At 52.0% G+C, this 16684-nt stretch overlaps 1 protein-coding gene across 4 annotated transcripts in view; it reads left to right on the forward strand.

Annotated features, from left to right (window-relative positions):
• Positions 1–16684, forward strand: part of Dlgap4 (DLG associated protein 4) — a 124533-nt gene that overhangs the window by 22557 nt on the left and 85292 nt on the right. For all 4 annotated transcript variants that reach the window (XM_058575400.1, XM_058575402.1, XM_058575399.1 and 1 more), the window contains exons 2-3: positions 13971–14119; positions 14453–14529. The gene's annotated coding sequence lies outside the window, so the exon portion shown is untranslated. The remainder of the gene's footprint in view (positions 1–13970; positions 14120–14452; positions 14530–16684) is intronic.

The following is a 16684-nucleotide window of genomic DNA, read 5'->3' on the forward strand; positions in this document are numbered from 1 at the left end:
ACTTCTACCTGGAGAGCTCTGTCCCCAGGTACTCCCAAGTCTTGCTTTTCCAGAAAGCCTTTCCTCACCCCCCATCACACCTGACTTTCTTCACCTGTTCTGATTTGCTCCCAAGAAGGTGTTGCTGCTTGGCATCACGTTACGTGTTCTTTTGCTGTCCCTCCCGCAGCTAGAGTGCAGGCTGTGTGAGGTGGGGATTCAGTCTTTGCTGTTGCACCCCAGAGCTTTGATTGCCTGGCACATAATAGGTGCCCAGCAGATCACTGTTTGGGGTTTTTTCCCCATATTTTTTATTGGTGCATTGTAGTCACACATAATGGTGGGATTTGTTGTTACCTGTTTGTAAATGCACATAATATAACAACAGAGTTTGGCCACTCTCCTTCCTCCGTATTTCCTCTTTTCTCTCCCCTCCCTCCCGCCTGGTCCCTTTCCTCTACTCTATCCAGCTCCCTTCAATTTTCATGAGACCCCTTCTACCACCTGTTTTTTCCTTTTTTCTCTCCAGCTTCCACAAATGAGAGAAGACATGTGTCCCTTGACCTTCTGAGTTTGGCTTATTTCACTTAACATAATGGTCTCAAGCTCCATCCATTTTCCTGCAAGTGACATAGTTTCATTTTGCTTTAGGGCTGAATAAAACTCCATTGTATAAATACACCGCATTTCTCCATCCATTCATCCATTGATGGACACTTAGTCTGGCTCCATAGTTAAGCTCTTGGAAATTGGGCTGCTATAAACACGGGCGTGCATGTATTGCCTAGTCTTTTGAGGAACCTCCATCCAGTTAATTTTTGTTCAGTGAACAACTGAGTGAACTAAAGCACAGAGCCCAGAGCCCAGCCCTGGGGTGGGTAACAAAGCCAGCATGGTCACAGCATTGTCCTTGACCTTGGTGCAGAGCAGAAACTTGGTGAGTATGAATCTGCTCAGTGCTGGACCATTCCACACACTTGATTCCTTGTGACCCTCATCATCAATTCTGTGAGATGGGTGCAGTGATTATCGGTCCCATCTTCTGGAGAGGGGCATGAGGCTTAGAGAGGTGCCGGGGTCCCTGAGGCTGGCTGGCTCCACAGGGTGGAAGCCTCCAAGCCCAGCACTTGCTGCCAGCTTAGGGGTTGCCATTACAAATGCAGCAATCTAGGAAGCCCTATTTAAAGGGCATCCTGCTGTGGGGACTCCTGCCCCCTGAGGGAGGAGGCAGCTCCCTGCAGAAAAAAGGTTGGGGCCCCAGGGTCCCTTCCCAAGTTGACTTCCTCCTTGCAGGGTAACCTCGGAGCAGCATCACGGAAGTGCAGTGGATGGGGCCACTCAAACAGACCTCCTTTAGATCTGATGTTCTTGAGTCTAAGAGAATGCCCAGAAGGCTCAGGCCCAGGGCTCCCCACCCTCACCCAACACCCAGGACTTGCACACACAGACGCCAAGACCCTGAGAGTATAGGGAGGAGTTCTAACCTTCTGGGATGATTCCAGGGCACACTGAAGACTTCTTGCACTGAAAACAGCTTCAGCCTCAGTTTCTTCATCTGTAAACCAGGAATTCTGACCAGCCCGGCCTACTCTCCCAGGTGGTTGTATTCAGATGGTTCCGAGAGAAATGGTGGCTTTCGTAAGCTGTGCCTTCTTTTTTCTTTAAATATTTTTATTACTTGTTGTTGGACTTTTATTTTATTTGTTTACTTACATATGGTGCTGAGGATCTTGAACCCAGCGCCTCTCACATGGTAGGCAAGTGCTCTACCACTAATTCACAACCTCAGCCTTTTATGGGGGGGGGGGGAGGACAGGGGATTGAACTTGGTGCACTCAGCCACTGAGCCACATCCCCAGTCCTATTTTGTACTTTATTTAGAGACAGGGTCTCCCTGAGTTGCTTAGCGCCTCACTTTTGCTGAGGCTGGCTTTGAACTCGTAATTGTCCTGCCTCAACCTCCTGAGCCGCTGGGATTACAGGCATGTGCCACCACACCCAAACTGTGCCTTCTTAAGGAATGACAACCCACCTGGTAACAGGAAGTTACCAGGTTATTTCTGTGCCTCCAGGAATCATTGCTGGAGGTACAGAGGAATAACCATCTTTATTCCCATGTTACAGGAAAGTAAATTGAGGCCTGGATCTGGGACATGACTTCTCTAAAGTGGTTTAAAGCTGATTTTCAAAACATCAGTGGGGAGGAAGGTCCCCAAGGAAAAGTCTGAGTTCCCTTGAAAGACACACCTGACCTCACAAGTTTCCCTGAGGTAGCCTTGAACCCTGCTCTCCATGAGTTCAAGGTCAGTGCATAGACTCTCACTCAAGAGCTTGTTAGAAAATGCAGGTTCTGGGATCTCACCTCATTTATATGTGAGTGGGCCCAGGTGATCTGACTCAGGTATCTGAGGACCCAACTTGAAAAGCATTGGGAAAAAAGAAAAAAAAAAGGAATAGGAAGAAACCAAGACTGTTCTACCCACAGCACAATTCGATTGACATTTACTAAAGACCCTCCAGCTATAAGCCCTGGGCTGACCTGTGCTAGGGACCCAGAGTGCATTGAGGGAGACACGAGTGGGAACTGGCATGACTCCTTCCTGCTACTTCTTTGCATTTACTCTGGTGTTCTATTTCTAACTCTTTGAGTTGGAGGCTTATCATATTCTTTGCAGTTGAAAGGAACGCGAAGAACGAGAGATGGGTAAGCGAGAAATAAAAGACAGAGATCAGGCAGAGATACACACGAGAGTTTATTTGAGTTTACAGAGGCCATCTCTCTATAGGACAGAGAGGCACAACAGGCTTGAGTTCTGGGACTTTCATGGGGGAGGCTCGGAAATCAGAGCCAGGTGGGTCCTAATGCGGATGGTTAAGGGTTGAGTTGGTATGAGGGAGTGGTGAGGTGAGCCTTTCTCAGAAACTCCCTTGGGAGGGAAAGTAAAATTTTTTCCTTAAAATGGCGGCTTTCACTTAAGATGGCCGTCTAGATGCTAAGCAAGGACCTTAAGCAGTCCTTTTTCTTTTCTAAATAAACAGGGCTATAAATATCTCTCCAGGTACTGCTTTAGCTGCACCCCACAAATTTTGATATATTTTCATTATCATACAGTTCTAAATATTTCCTGATTTCCCATTTGGTTTCTTCCCAACCCATGAGTTATTTAGAAGTATGTGTTTTTAAATTGTCAAACATACAAGTGATTTTTTACTATGCTATTGTATTGAGGCTATTGCATTATTTCTTTGATATTTGTTGAGACTTGCTTTGTAGTTCAAAACATGGCCAAGTTACATACATGTTTGAAAAGAATATGCATTTGCTAATGGTTGGGGTTAGAATAATCTGTGTTCTGAACGTTCAGTGACAATTCTGGTAAATTGGAGAGACTAGCCAAGGACTGTGGAAGCCAAGAGGAGACTCCTGGTCTAATCTGTGATTCTCAGGGAAGGCCTCCTACAGATGGCACTTCTTAAAGATATAAATGTTGGCCTGAAGGCAAGATGGGAAGGGCCTTCCACCCAGAGGGCACCGCCTGGACAGAGGCATGGAGGTAGGGAGTGACTCTCAGCAAAAATGGAAACAATGATAGACCTTTCTAGGAACCCAGGAAAGGGAAGATAAATCAGGTTGAGGTGGCAGGGTCAAGGGAGTGATGTTTATGAAAACATATTCCTAACAGCCACAGAGAAAAGAATGTCAGGTGGCAGAGCTGTGAGAGTCACAGTACTAACACCCGCTAAAATCTATTAAGCTTTTACTATTTACCTGGCACTGTTTCATGTTCCAGTGATTGACTCTTTAATCCCCTCAGCAGTTCTGTGAGGCAGATTCGATTATCATCTCCATTTTACAGATGAGGCAATAGAATCCAGAGAGTTAAAGTAACTTGCCCCAGGTCACACAGCTCCATGTGGTAGAACCAGGACTTAAAGCCATCCAGATGCGGCCCAACTCTGGCTCCTACATTCTTAAATGTTATAGGTTGGCTAGGTGGCATTCTGGGGAATAATCTGTGGTCCCCTGTGACCAGAGCTTAGACTCTCTGAGACAAGCAAGGCTGAAAAGCACAAGCTGGACAAGATGAAGGCTTTACCCTCAAGGGAATCAGGTTTCAGTGCTGACTTCTTACCACCTCTGTGACCTTGGGCAAGTCATTTCCACTTGAAGAGCCAGGTGGTCCTTATCAATAAAATAGGCCTGATGCCCCCACCCTGCCTGCCCCACATTCTGCATAAGGCTCAGAGAAGATCCTGCCTGTTTTGCAGTCTCTGAAGTGCTCTGCCTGTGTCAATGCTGGACCAATTCAGGGACAGCCCAGAACATCAGACAAGGAAACAGGGCTACCTCCTGCCAGCCATGGCAAGCCATGGGTAGGCCCTGAGCTGGAGAGAGGCAGGGAAGCCTGAATCCTTTGAAAACAAAACTGAAAAGAACCTCACAGATCTTTCATTTAGTTCTGTCAAATTCAATAAATATTTGTAAGAGTTGAACCTCTGAGCCAAGTTTCAGCTCATGATCCGATTCCAGTGCATAGAGTGCAGACTTGAGAATTCCAGGCCTTATCCTGCCAGTGAGAAAATGAGGTTTCGATTAGCTATGTCTGCCATGGGTGCCAGAAATATGGGGTAGTAAGTGTCCTATATCTGCCATTCAGGCTGGAGCCTGGGGCTCTCAAGGAGGCAGCACCGCCCCCTAGGGGCCATTTCTGGTTATCGCAGTAATTGGGTTAGCGCTATTCGCGTTTACAGGGCAGGGACAGCCTCTCACCAGGAAGAACTGTCCCACCCGCATCCCCCAGGACTTTCTAACGTCTGCCAGCCATTCTCATCAGAAAAAAAAAAAAAAAAAAAGACTTGCTTCAAATTCCTTGAGCCTGGAACCTCACTATATTTCGTAGACCAGCACGAAGGACTTCCTGCCCACGGGAACACCCGGGAATGCACCTCACGCACACCCAGGGGAGGATGTGCCTGGTTGGCTCAGAACTTTGCCAAGAGCCGGTGGCCATTTTAGAAAGATCACCCCCTGTCCCTCGTGGAACTGATTCGTCTTTCTCTGTCCGCATTTTTAACTGTCGCTGGTTCTGCATGTAGGTGCCCTCGTCTGCATGCTCCGTTATGCCGTCTGAGTGGGGGTTGTCCCAGCTCTTATGCCGCATAATATGTGTCATTGTATAAATTACTTCCTTCTCACTTCTTTATTTTTGCTAGGACTTTGTTATTATTTTTTTTTAATTATGTGTGTAGGCAGGGAACATCTATGAATTTTACTTCAGGCGAGGAAAGGGGGACATTACAAAATATTTGCCAGGACGATGGCATTTGGGGTCCAACGGGGTTGGGTGGGTTGGAGAGCGACCGTGACACCCCTCCTTCCATTCTCTCGGGGAAAGAGACGTGAGGGCCCGAGGCTAGCTTCCGCCCAGGGAAGGGGTAGGCGAACTTACAACTTACACTTCAGGAAGATCTGTCTCACTTTAGAGTGGCGGGGAACACGGGGACAGGAGACCAACGAAGGGCGGTGGCTGCGACCGACCGTGGGATGGAAACGAAGGCGCAGGCAGCGGCCACCGGGCTCCGGGGTGCTTTCTAGAGGAATCTGAGCAGCCACCTCGCTGGGAACCCCAGAGGAAATCAGGCCATCCCGCAGAGAGGCCAGACGGACTCCGCTGCCTCCCACCCCCACCCCCACCCCAGCACCCGGAGACCCCGCCCCGTCTGGCCAATCCGAGGCCCGGGGCCCAGCAAGCCCCCGCCCAACCCCGGTGGCAGAGGCTGCCGCTCCTTCAGAAAATGATGTGTCTGTTCCGAGAAACCAAATATCCTGCAATGAATCCAATTCGATTTCACAGGCACATGGAAACGCGATCCGTCTTAAGTGTCCTCTGCAAACCTCCAGCCGCAGATAAATATTTTATTCCATCCGGGCAGTCCCAGGCGGAATACCAAGCAGCACCCAGCTGCCTCCCCGCCCGGCCAGACTGTCCTGGCTGAGGAGAGCTCTGAGACGTAGCCCTAGTGTGACCTCTGGCAGGCCGCTTTTCCTTCCTGAGTTGGCCTGGCTTCATTTGCAAAAGGGGTTTGCGACACTCCCGCCCCCACCCCACAGTGCTGAGCAAGGAAGGACCGTTTTTATTCATCTGACATGTGGTCAACTGAGCAACTGCTATGTGGCAGCATCGGGGTTGGTGCTGGGGACCCAGCCTTGAAAAAGACAGGCCCATCCAGGGGTTGCAGAGCTCACAATGGGAGAGGAGGGGCAGAAAGACCACTTTTGACAGCCACGTTTTGTAAGGAATGCACTCAGGCAAAAAAAAAACACCAGCAGAAAGGCCGATTATAGACCAAAGGGTCAAGGAAAGTCTTCCCCTCCTTCCCCAGGAGAACTTTTTGTCAAGATCTGAATTGGAAAAAGGTTTCCAGGAAGGTGGTTCAGCAAGGGCAAAGCCCTGAAGTAACCAAGTGCTTGGTGAGTTTGAGGCTCAGGAAACCAGCATTGCTAGACCTAAGTGGGGAGGAGCTGGAGACAGGCAGGGCAAGGGTAGGGGACTAGGTTCCTGCTACACCTCTTGCTCAGCAAGGGAATTAAGAAACCATTCACAGCTGCAAATGAGTGGCAGGGTCATCAAGTCATTGTGTTTTGGGTCCAGATCCTTCCTGAGTTCTACTAATGGGAATTGGCTGGCAAAAAGCAACTAACTGGCTCTTACCCAGGGTGCTTCTCCACCTGAGCACAGTGGTTTGGGGTTCAAATCTCAGCTCCCCCACTTAGCAGCTGGGTGAGCCTTCTCTGGGCTCAGTTTCCTTCTCTATAAAATGAGGTGGAATTTCTTCTACCCAGCAGATCTATTAAAGGGTCTAATGTATGTCAGGAGGATTGTATGCACCTAGCAAAAGACATAGTTGCTGTTACTACTATCCTCATCATTGTGTAACTCATTTGCTCCCTAGTGGCCCTCTGTTACCACCCACATCTTCCAGTGGCTCAGAGAGGGATGCAACTTACTCAAGGTCACACAGATGGTGGAAGAGCTGGAACTCAAAATCCTCCAGATTTTGTAGCTAGTGTTATTTCCTGTTTGCCACTCAGGTCTGTGATAATCTGGACCATGGTTTAAAAAGACAGCACAAAGTGGGTTAGAGCCCAGAGACTCATCCTCTGAGAGAAAAAGCCAGAGGAAGGGTGACTTTGCCCAGGGCCGGGCAGCTGGCAGAGGAGGAGGCCAAAGGGCCATTGTGTGCTACTTTAACAGAACACTGCAGACTGGGTTACTTCTAACGAACAGAAATGTATTGGCTCACAGTTTTAGAGGCTGAGCAGACCAAGGTCAAGGGGCTAACATCTGTATCACACAGCAGAAGGAGGAGGAGGGCCCTCCTCTTGTCAGGCCCCACTTTCAAATAGCATCACAGTGGAGTTTTGGAGGGGACAAACATTCAAACCAACAGGACACCATTCCTGCAAGGCCAGCCCAGAGCACAGGGAGTTTATATCTTCTGTTATCCCAGAGGGCATGAGGAGAAGGACTGACTGAGCTCCCCAGGGGTGGATCCAGCCGGCTGCTTCACCAGGTCCTGAGCCACCATCCGTCCCTGGAAGTACACAAACAAGAGCCAGCAAGTTTCCACAGGAGATTCCTACTTCTTATCTACTACTGCAAAAATTACCCCCAAATTTATCAGCCTAAAGCAACAATAGATATTTATTACCATATAGTTTCTGTGGGTCCGAAATCCAGAAACAGCTCGGCTGGATGGTCCTGGCTCGGGATCTCTCATTAGGTTGCTAATGTCAGCCAGGGCTGCAGCCACCTGAAGGCTTGATTGGGGCTGGAGAATTTGCTTCCAAGCTCACATACAGAGCTGGTGGCGGTTCTACATGGGGCTTCTCTAGCAGGGGAGCAAGAGACTCGAGAATAAGATGACAACTGCAATGTCTCCTTTATTTGTTCATTTGTTTATTTTTATTTTTACACACTTGGGATTGAACCCAGGGGCACTTTATCACTGAGCCATATCCCCAGCCCTTTTTGTTTTTGATTTTGAGACGGGGATTCACGAAGTTGCTTAGAGCCCCACTAAATTGCCCAGGCTGGCCTTGAACTTGTGAATCCTCCTGCCTCAACCTCCCAAGTTGCTGGGAATAATTACTGCACCAGCTGCAATGTCTTTTATAACCTAGCTCTGAAAGTAGTGTACTGTCAAGTCCACAATATCCTCTAATTGCACAGGTCAACCCTAGTGTCCCTCTGGGAGGGGACTGACTAGGCAGGAGTGTGAATGCAGGAGAACTGCTGGAGACCATCCTGGAGTCTGTCATCACAAGACTGGGCTATGAAACTTGAACTGTGCCTTCTGCCTCAGGTGACCCCTCCCCACCTCAGTTTCCCCAGTGTACCATGGAGTTGGAGCTGGGGGCTCCTGAGCTCCAGCAGGTCCGTGGTAGGGTGAACTCAACATTAGCACCTCAGGTGGGGGCACCAGGGACAGGGATATGGAGGGGACAGTAGAGGCCCATGGTCACCCCAGCATTCCTAGGGACACAGAGGTAGGCCGCAGGATGTTCCCTCAGAGAGTACCATCCCTCAGCACCAGGCCACCTCTGCTGTATCTTGGGCAGACAAGCTACAACTGTCACCATCTCTCTGTTCCCAAAAACGTTGCACATAGCTGGGATCCTGTGTCATCATCTCCTCTTCCAGAGTGGTTTTTCTGAGCGCCCCTACACAGCAGTGCGTGAGGGGGCAGACGTGAGGGGAGTGGGGAGGATTGGGTGTGCATTGGTGGAATTTCTGGGCGTGACACTGGTGTCCCCGCAAGGAGCCCAGCCTAGCTCACAGGAGGTATTTACAAATGTTGATGGATAAATGAATGAACCAATAAAACAGACAGTGAGGTGCCCCCAGCCCCACAGGGCCCACGACAGTTCATCCCTGCTCTGGCAGGTTCTGCATGGCCCAGAGTTCCTGGTGCTGGAGACGGCTGGCAATGCCAGTGAGCAGAGCAAGGAGAGCCTTTGTGGGGGTGACGGAAGCTGGGCCTGCTGCAGCCCCCCGGGTGGACAAGGTCAGTGGAGGCCGAGAACACACAGCAGCCTGGGGGAGGGCCACCTGGGGAGACTATGTGGGGTGGTGATGCTGCTGCGGCACCAGCAGGAGCCAGGGACCAGGGCCCTGGACCGGGAGCTGGAGTGGTTCCTTACTAAAGGAGCACGTGGGTGGAGGCAGGAGGGGTGGAGAGGGGTCAGGAGCAGGGCCTGGGTTTGAGTCCCCACTCTGTGACCTTGACAAGTTACCAGCCCCCATGCGTCGGTCCCCTCATCTGTAGACTGTAGTTCACCTTCATGGGGCCACTGGAGGTAAGGACGGGCTCATATATGCCCGCGCTCGGAACAGGCTGTGATGGATACACACTGAGGCTGAGCGCTCTGGCCGTCCTGTGCACACCCTGGGGAGGCTGGGGCGTCGCTGGAATACCACAGGGGGTGTCCCAGCTGGTGCACACCGGTGCGGTGCGCAGCAGCAGGGGAGGGTTGCTATTTTTTGAGCGCGTCCTGGGCATGTGCTATTTTAATAACAACGAGGAATGGGGCTGGGCCCGTTGGGCCAGAGCTGGTGAGGATCCACCTGCACTGAGGACAGGGCGGGAACAGGGCTCGATGGCCTATTAAATGTGGGGAAGGGGGGAGGGTGGCAAGAGGACACCCCAAAGTTGACACACCCACATCAAAACATCCGGGCTCACAGGTGCTCCCAGCTGGGGGCCTGGGGTGGGGGACCAGGAAACTGTACCAGGCTAGTCCCTGAGAGAAGGGTGGAAGGTAGGCACAGCCTGGGGGCTCGGCCTCCTCAGAGGTGCTCAGACAATGAGCAGAGCCACGATGGGGTGTGTGATGGGGTGTGTCGGGGGAACCCACAAGCTCAGCCTGAAGGTGGCTGTTAGAAGCTGGGACCGCCATGGTTGCTCAGCCCCTGTGCCACCCATCCAGCCCCTCACCTTGGCATGGAGTTGGGTGGAGGTGAAAAGTTCATCCAGAGGTCACGGTAGATGAGTCACCCTGCTCCCGAGACACAGATGCTTGTCTCAGTCAGAGGACTGGGGAGGGTGACAGGCACCTCCCAGGGCTGGCCCAGGGCTGGCCCGCTGGCGTTGACTCCCCTCTTAAAAGTGGGTGTGTGGCTCATGGCAGGGTGACTGATGCTGTGGATGGCTGCGACCCTTGAACATCGTAATCACCAAGTCCTGTGCGTGACCCCTTTGCCCATCCCTGGAAGATGAGGGGCAGGACTCAGTCTCCTTCACCTAAAGACCCCTGTTCCAGCCAGCCCCAATCTCTGAGAGTCGGAGGCCCACAGATTGGCAGGGGTAGCCTGAGAGCACATGGTGGGTTAGGGCAGAGTGGGGTGGAGAGCAGCAGGGAGCCCGCAGGAATCCAGCAGGCCCAGGTGTGAACCCTAGCTCTGCTACTTGACAGTCAAATTCCTTACCTCTGAGCCCTCATCTCCTCCTCTTTGAATAATAATTATTAATTCTTTGGTCTTAGAGTTCCGGGGAGGTAAAGTGACATCCTTTGTTAGAGGTGCCGGTGCCCAGGAGACCCTCAGTGAGTGGTGTTCCCCTTTAAAATGTGGTCCCCAGTGATCGTTCTGCATTGTTTCAGTCATTCATTCATCTGGCTTTTATTAAGCATCTGCTGTATACCAGACCCTGTGCTGGGGATGCAGACATGACTCAGAAATGTCTTTGCCCTCAAGGGGCTCAGAGTGGGAAAGAAGATTCTGGAGCTGCTGGAGGGGTGACTGGAGCACTGGGTACCCCCAAGGGTCAGAGAAATACTGGTGAAGGAAGTGGCATTTGGGCTGGGCACTGGGATAACCCGGAGTTCCCTTGTCAATCAAGGGAAAGAACATGACAGGAGAGGAAGTGGCAAGGGGGCATCTGGATCATCAGGGTGTGTCCAGGAGCCCCAAAGAGCCCTTTGTGTGTGGCTTCCAGGAGGGAGGCTTTTGAGGAGGGGGAGGCAGGGACAGACCTGGGGCCCAGGTCAGGATAGGTTTAGGGCTTTCCTCAAGACCCTGAGACAAGGAAGTTCATTGGGGAGGTGTTCTCTGGAAGTGGGGAGGGGAAGAAAGGGGGTCAGGAAAGGATTGTGATCCAGGCAGCTGCCACTGTGGACAGCAGGACTCAAGCCTACCAGGGATCCCCGGAAAACCCCAGAACACACAGCCCAGGAATACAGACGCTGGGTATTCATCCTTTGCCTTTGGTTGAGGGTGGCCCCTAGGGACCTCAGCTCCCCAGGGTCCCCGCTTTCCCTGGGCATAGCCAAGCTTGCTCCTATAGGGAGAACCACGGTTGGCAGTCTTTTGGGGGTGCGGGTGCAGCTCCCACAGCATCTGCTATAGGCTTTGTCCTTCCTTTGCCTCTTAGGGAAGAGGGGCCAGCAAATGCCTGTGTCTGGGGGAACCCACCCATCCTCATGAAGAGTTAGGAGCCCCCTGGAGAGGACTCCCCCTTCCCCGGGCCTCCAGGGCTGAGGCACTGTCCAGGGGCCCCTGGGTCAGGGCAGGCCCACTCAGAAGCCTCTGACGGCTCCCAGGAGATGGTTCGTTATTTTTTTTTAAATAAATTTTTGCAATTAACAGTGTATTTGCACAGATCAAGATTCTAAGGACTAAATGCAATGCCATATCCTGGATTGGATGCTGAAACAGAAAAAGGACATTAGTGAAATTGGTGAAAACCAAATAAAGCCTAGAGTTTAGTTAATAGTAATGTACCAATGTTAATTTCCTAGTTTTGACAAATGTACCATTGTTATGTAAAATGATAACATTAGGGGAAACCAGGTGAGGGTTATGCAGGAACTCTCTGTACTGTCTTTGCAACTGGAAATAATCTAAAATGATTCCAAAATAAAGGTTAATTTTTTTCTTTTTAATTCTAAAGAAACAGATTAAAAAGTCCCCATCCTACCCTTTCTCCCACCCACCCTGTTCCTAGTTTCTCGGGGACCCGTCCACATATAAACAACTATGAATAATATCCTTTGCCCTCTCTTGTGGACAGTAGGTGCCATCCTGCAGCAAATGCCCTGGGTGCCCTGGCCCTGCTGCCTCCAACTCACCCTTCTGCTGTATGCCCACTGCTTCCTTCTGGAAGCACCTGGAACCTTCCAGCAAAGGGCTTTCTTTCAGCCTGAATGAGGCTGGTGAATGTGCTGGGTAGTTAAGTCCCAGGAGCAGCCCTCAGCCATCGCGGAAGGAAGCAAAGAATATCAACCCCGGGCTCCCTTGCCCCTCAGGGGAACAGCTCAGATTCATATTCAGCCTGTTGAGCAGCGTCCCCACAGCCTGGAGCCTCTGTGCCCAAGCTCAGCTGTGCAGCCTCTCTTTCCTACCCCACCCCTAGCTACCCCACTGTGCTCTGGGAACCACCTCCCCAACAGACTCAAGTTCATGTCTAGAGGTCTGCTTCTTCGAGAACCAAACCAAGACAGTTACTGTGCCCTGTTCTGTTCCTCGCAGTTCTCATGACAGGCAGTTTGGGAGCGCCTAACTGCCTAGCCTTCCAGAGTGTGCAGGTCACAATTTACCCAATCCCCCAATGTACAGACGTCTGGGTCATTTTTAGGCTTTTGCTATTATAAACATTTTAAGAAAAAAATATCCACAAAAGCCCCCACCATTCCTGGCTGCCCTGTGGTAAGCTACTTCCCTCCACCACGCCCTTCCGCCATGTTGTTCTGCCTCACCTCAGGCCCAAAGCAACGGAGCCAACCCACCATGGACTCAAACCTCTAAAAATGTGAGCCAAAATAAACCTTTTTTTTTTTTCTAAAAAAGAGAAAAGAACCCCACACAAGCCAGCCTGGAGCAACTTATCAAGGCTCTGTCATAGAAGAAAGAAAAGGAAATCCCCTCACGTCCGTCACTCCCCATGTGCATGAGGCAAGGCAGCTGGGTGGTTAGTTCCTAGAAGTGGAATTCCCGGTGCAGTGGCCTCCCAGGTCCTGCTCTATCCCAACGGCTGATGGCCTCCAGTTTAAATTTACTCCAGGCAACTGGCCCCAGGCACCTGGCCCTCCCCTTCCAAGCCCACGCTCACCCCAAGGCCTACTTTCTGTCCCCTAATCCTCCCTGCCTCTCACCCTTGACCATGAATTTGTCTGCTTTTCCCATTTAGAAAAATAAATGCTCTTTCCTAAACCTTGACCTGTTGAAATCTAACTTGTCCCCGAGATCTGGCTGAAATGCCACCTGGTCTGGGGAGTCCTCCTGGTGCTCAGTCTGACTCTCTCCCTTGGCTGGGCTCACCCTGGCTGGGCTGCTTCCTGGGATTTGTTGTTCTGTGTTGTCTAATGGCTGTGTGTATTTCTGCCTCCTGCACTTGGCCCCAAGCTCTTGAAGGGCTGGGACCATGTGAGTCAGAGCAGGCCCCATAAATGCTGGAGGAATTGAATTAATGTGCTGGCGATCGCTGCCTTCTGATCATTTTGTTCTGCTGTTTGCCAGCTCGACCTTCCAGGACGGTCCCTCAGTCGGAGCTGGAATAGAACAAGCCAAAGCAGGTGGCCTCTGGGGTCCACCTGCCCCACAGTCAGTGCTCTGAGGTCAGAGGGCAGGCCCTGTGTCCCCTGCATGACCCTCTCCTAATGGTCCTCTCCCAGCCGGATGGTGGGTGGTTTGGGGGAGTGAGGGGTTAGAGGTTGTGTCCCCTGAGCGCAGCCCAAGCCTGGAGCTATGTGAGGTGGTGGAAAATTGGCTGTGTTTCCTGAAAGTGGAGAGGCAGTGCAGGTAGGCAGTGCAGGCTCTGGAGCCAAACAGCCTGGGTTCAAATCCCAGCTCTGGCACATGTGACCTTGTGCAAATCATTTCTTTCTGGGTCCCAATTCTCTCTATATAACACTGAAACTAATAAGACCCACTTCAGATGGCCGCCAGGGACGTCCACGAGGTCATTCATGGCAGGTGCTCCTGTTCATGCAGGAAGCACAGCATAAGAAGCTTCAGAGACATCCTGGCTCACAGGCTCCGGGGTTCCTGTAACGACCCAGCTCCTCTTTACTGAGCACCTGCCAGAACCTTCACTGGGTACTCTGCACACACCCTCACTGAGGCTCACGGATGCCCTGCAGGTGAGATATCTTTTTAAATTTAAAAACGACACACATAAAATGTGCCCTTTGAACCTGTTTGAAGTTAGAATTTCGCACATTAACAATCTTCCTGTGCTGTGCACCCATCCCCCACCCTCTGTTCCAGAACTCCCTCCTCACTCCTAACAGAGACCTCACACCTGTGACAGTCACTGCCCACCGGCTCCTCCCAGCCCCTGGAAACTGCTAATCCCCTCGGGGTGTCTTGTTGGTTTGCAGTGCTGGGGACTGAACCCGGAGCCTCAGCCTGCTAGGCAAGGGCTCTACCACTGAGCGACACCCCGGCCTTTTCATTTTTTTGTTTTGAGACAGGGTCTCGAAAAGTTGCTGAGGCTGGCCTTGAACTTGCTATCTTCGTGCCTCAGCCACCGGAGCAGCTGGGATCACAGGTATGTGCCCCACGCCCAGCGTGATCTACTTTTTGTCCTGTGGATTTGCCTCTCTGGACGTGTCGTGTAAATGGGATGGTACCGTCAGTGCTTTCTGTGTCTGTCTTCTGTCACTTAGCCTGGTGGCCTCAAGGTTCTTCCCTCTGGTAACATGTATCAGGACTTCATTTCTTTTTATGGCAGAATAATATCCTACTGCGTGGCGAGTGGAGCATCCAGACTTCTCAGGGGAGGAAACTGGCTCAGAGAGGTCCCCCCACTGGGCAGAGTGGAGCGACATTTATCCCAGCTTGGATGGGGTCCAAACCTGGTCTCTTCCCCCCCCCCTTCAGCACCACTGGTGGCCAGTGCTGTCCCACTTGCCCCCTCACAAGGCCCCACACAGTTGGGAGCATCGTTTTCATTTTCAAACAGAAACCTGAAATGGAGGAGCGACTGGCCTAAGGCCACAAGATGAGTTAGTGGACTAGATGTCCCAGCCCCTCTAGCACAGCAAATTCTGCTTTAAAATGGCAGCCAAAGGGGGCCTGGAGTCCAGCCAGACCCTGCTAGGACAGGAAGATCAGTGTCTGCCCCTGTCCCCTTCCCAGCCCACAGCTGCCCCGGGAGCTGTCCATGAGGTTGACAGGCACCCGCTCTGCCGCTGTGGCCAGCTGCCCCTGCCAGCCCTGCTCAAAGGCCTCAGGAGCATCCACCCCAGGGTGGCTTTTGACTTTTATTCATCAGCAAAAATTTCTGCCAGCCAGCACTGCCCCAAGGTGGCCTGACTCTGGCTTTCCAGGGGGGCCATGGTTCTCGGGCAGTCGTGACACCAGAGCCCTCCGCGTCCTCCACCTGGTGTGCGACCTTGATCGAGCCAGCCTGCGCCCACTTAGCAAAGGGAGCACAGGAGCTGGGACACGATGTGACAGGTTTGGAGCTGAGCAACCTCCACAACCCAGAGGCTGGAGAAAGGCTTCTGTGGGGACTGCAGAGGGTGGAGACCCCATCCCTGTCCCCCTCCAACTCCATGCGGAAGCCATGTTCTAGGCCCATGATGTCCCCAGAGCAGGCTGCGCTTAGGCAAAGGGCCTATCTGCACTGTCCCTGTGGTCACTAACCAGACATGGCTATTGAGTACTTGAAATGTGGCTGGTATGACTGAACTTTCCTGATTTAATTCTCTTAAATCTAATTAACGTACAGCAGGTCTAGAAGATTGGGCCCTGGAAGCACATGAAGGAAAGAGGGCCACTCAGAAAGTGCCTGCGGCCTTTGTCGGTGTCAGACCTCCAGTGAGCTCTGGCCTAGGAGTCCACTGCAGATGGGCTGGGCAGGTGCTTCTGTCCCCCTTGATTGTCCTGGAAACACTACCCCTGCCCCCTTAGGTTCCTGAAGCCCACATTCTGGAAGCCCACGTCCCGGGCCTCCTCTTGCAGCAGCAGGACTTTCCCCAGCACCCCCCAGGGCGAACGCCAGAAGGAGCTGGAGCAGGGCAGGGGGCTTGGAGGAGGCCCAGAGGTGGAGGGAGGGAGCTGGCCGCCAGCATCATCCTGTCACCCTCTTGTCCCCCCATATCAGGCTCTTCCTAGGTAAATGTGTGGTGATCCTGATTCCTCTAGGATTGAGAGGGCCTTTGCTCAGGAATCCAAGGAAGACACTCAGATCCGACCCATTCACACCATCTCGGCCGCAGACCCCTCTTCCTCTGCCCTGTGTCCCACAGTCCTTCCTGCTTGGAGTGACGTATAGTCCCTCATCCAAACCATGACACTTTTGAGAATGAACAGCAGTAACCACAGGGAACTCCAGGACCACAGGCAGAACACAGGCAGGCCAGGATGTGTCACCCTCTTCATGTGGCAGCATTGAGAGTGCCAGCTCTCTGCAGGGTCCTGGCTTCTGGTTCAGAGGGAGACTTGGGGCAGCCGGTGACTCCTCAGGATGGCAGTTCCCATCATGAGTGAGGCCAGAGGGGGATTTATCCCCCATTTTCAAGGTTAGGGAAGACGTCTTGGATGAGGATGTGTCTCCTCTGAGCTTCAAGGTGTCAAGCAGGGAAGGAGGCTGGGGACAGTGTTTTCAGGAGGGTCCTGGGGAACAGAAACACCTGCCCAGCCCATCTGCAATGCAGACATGGAGAAGCCAGAAAGGCACACGGAGACAACCAACCCCT

The sequence above is a fragment of the Marmota monax genome, unplaced genomic scaffold, assembly GCF_021218885.2.
Source record: "Marmota monax isolate L192 unplaced genomic scaffold, Marmota_monax_Labrador192_F-V1.1 WCK01_AAM20220418_F8-fsc00014, whole genome shotgun sequence".
Classification (NCBI taxonomy): domain Eukaryota; kingdom Metazoa; phylum Chordata; class Mammalia; order Rodentia; family Sciuridae; genus Marmota; species Marmota monax.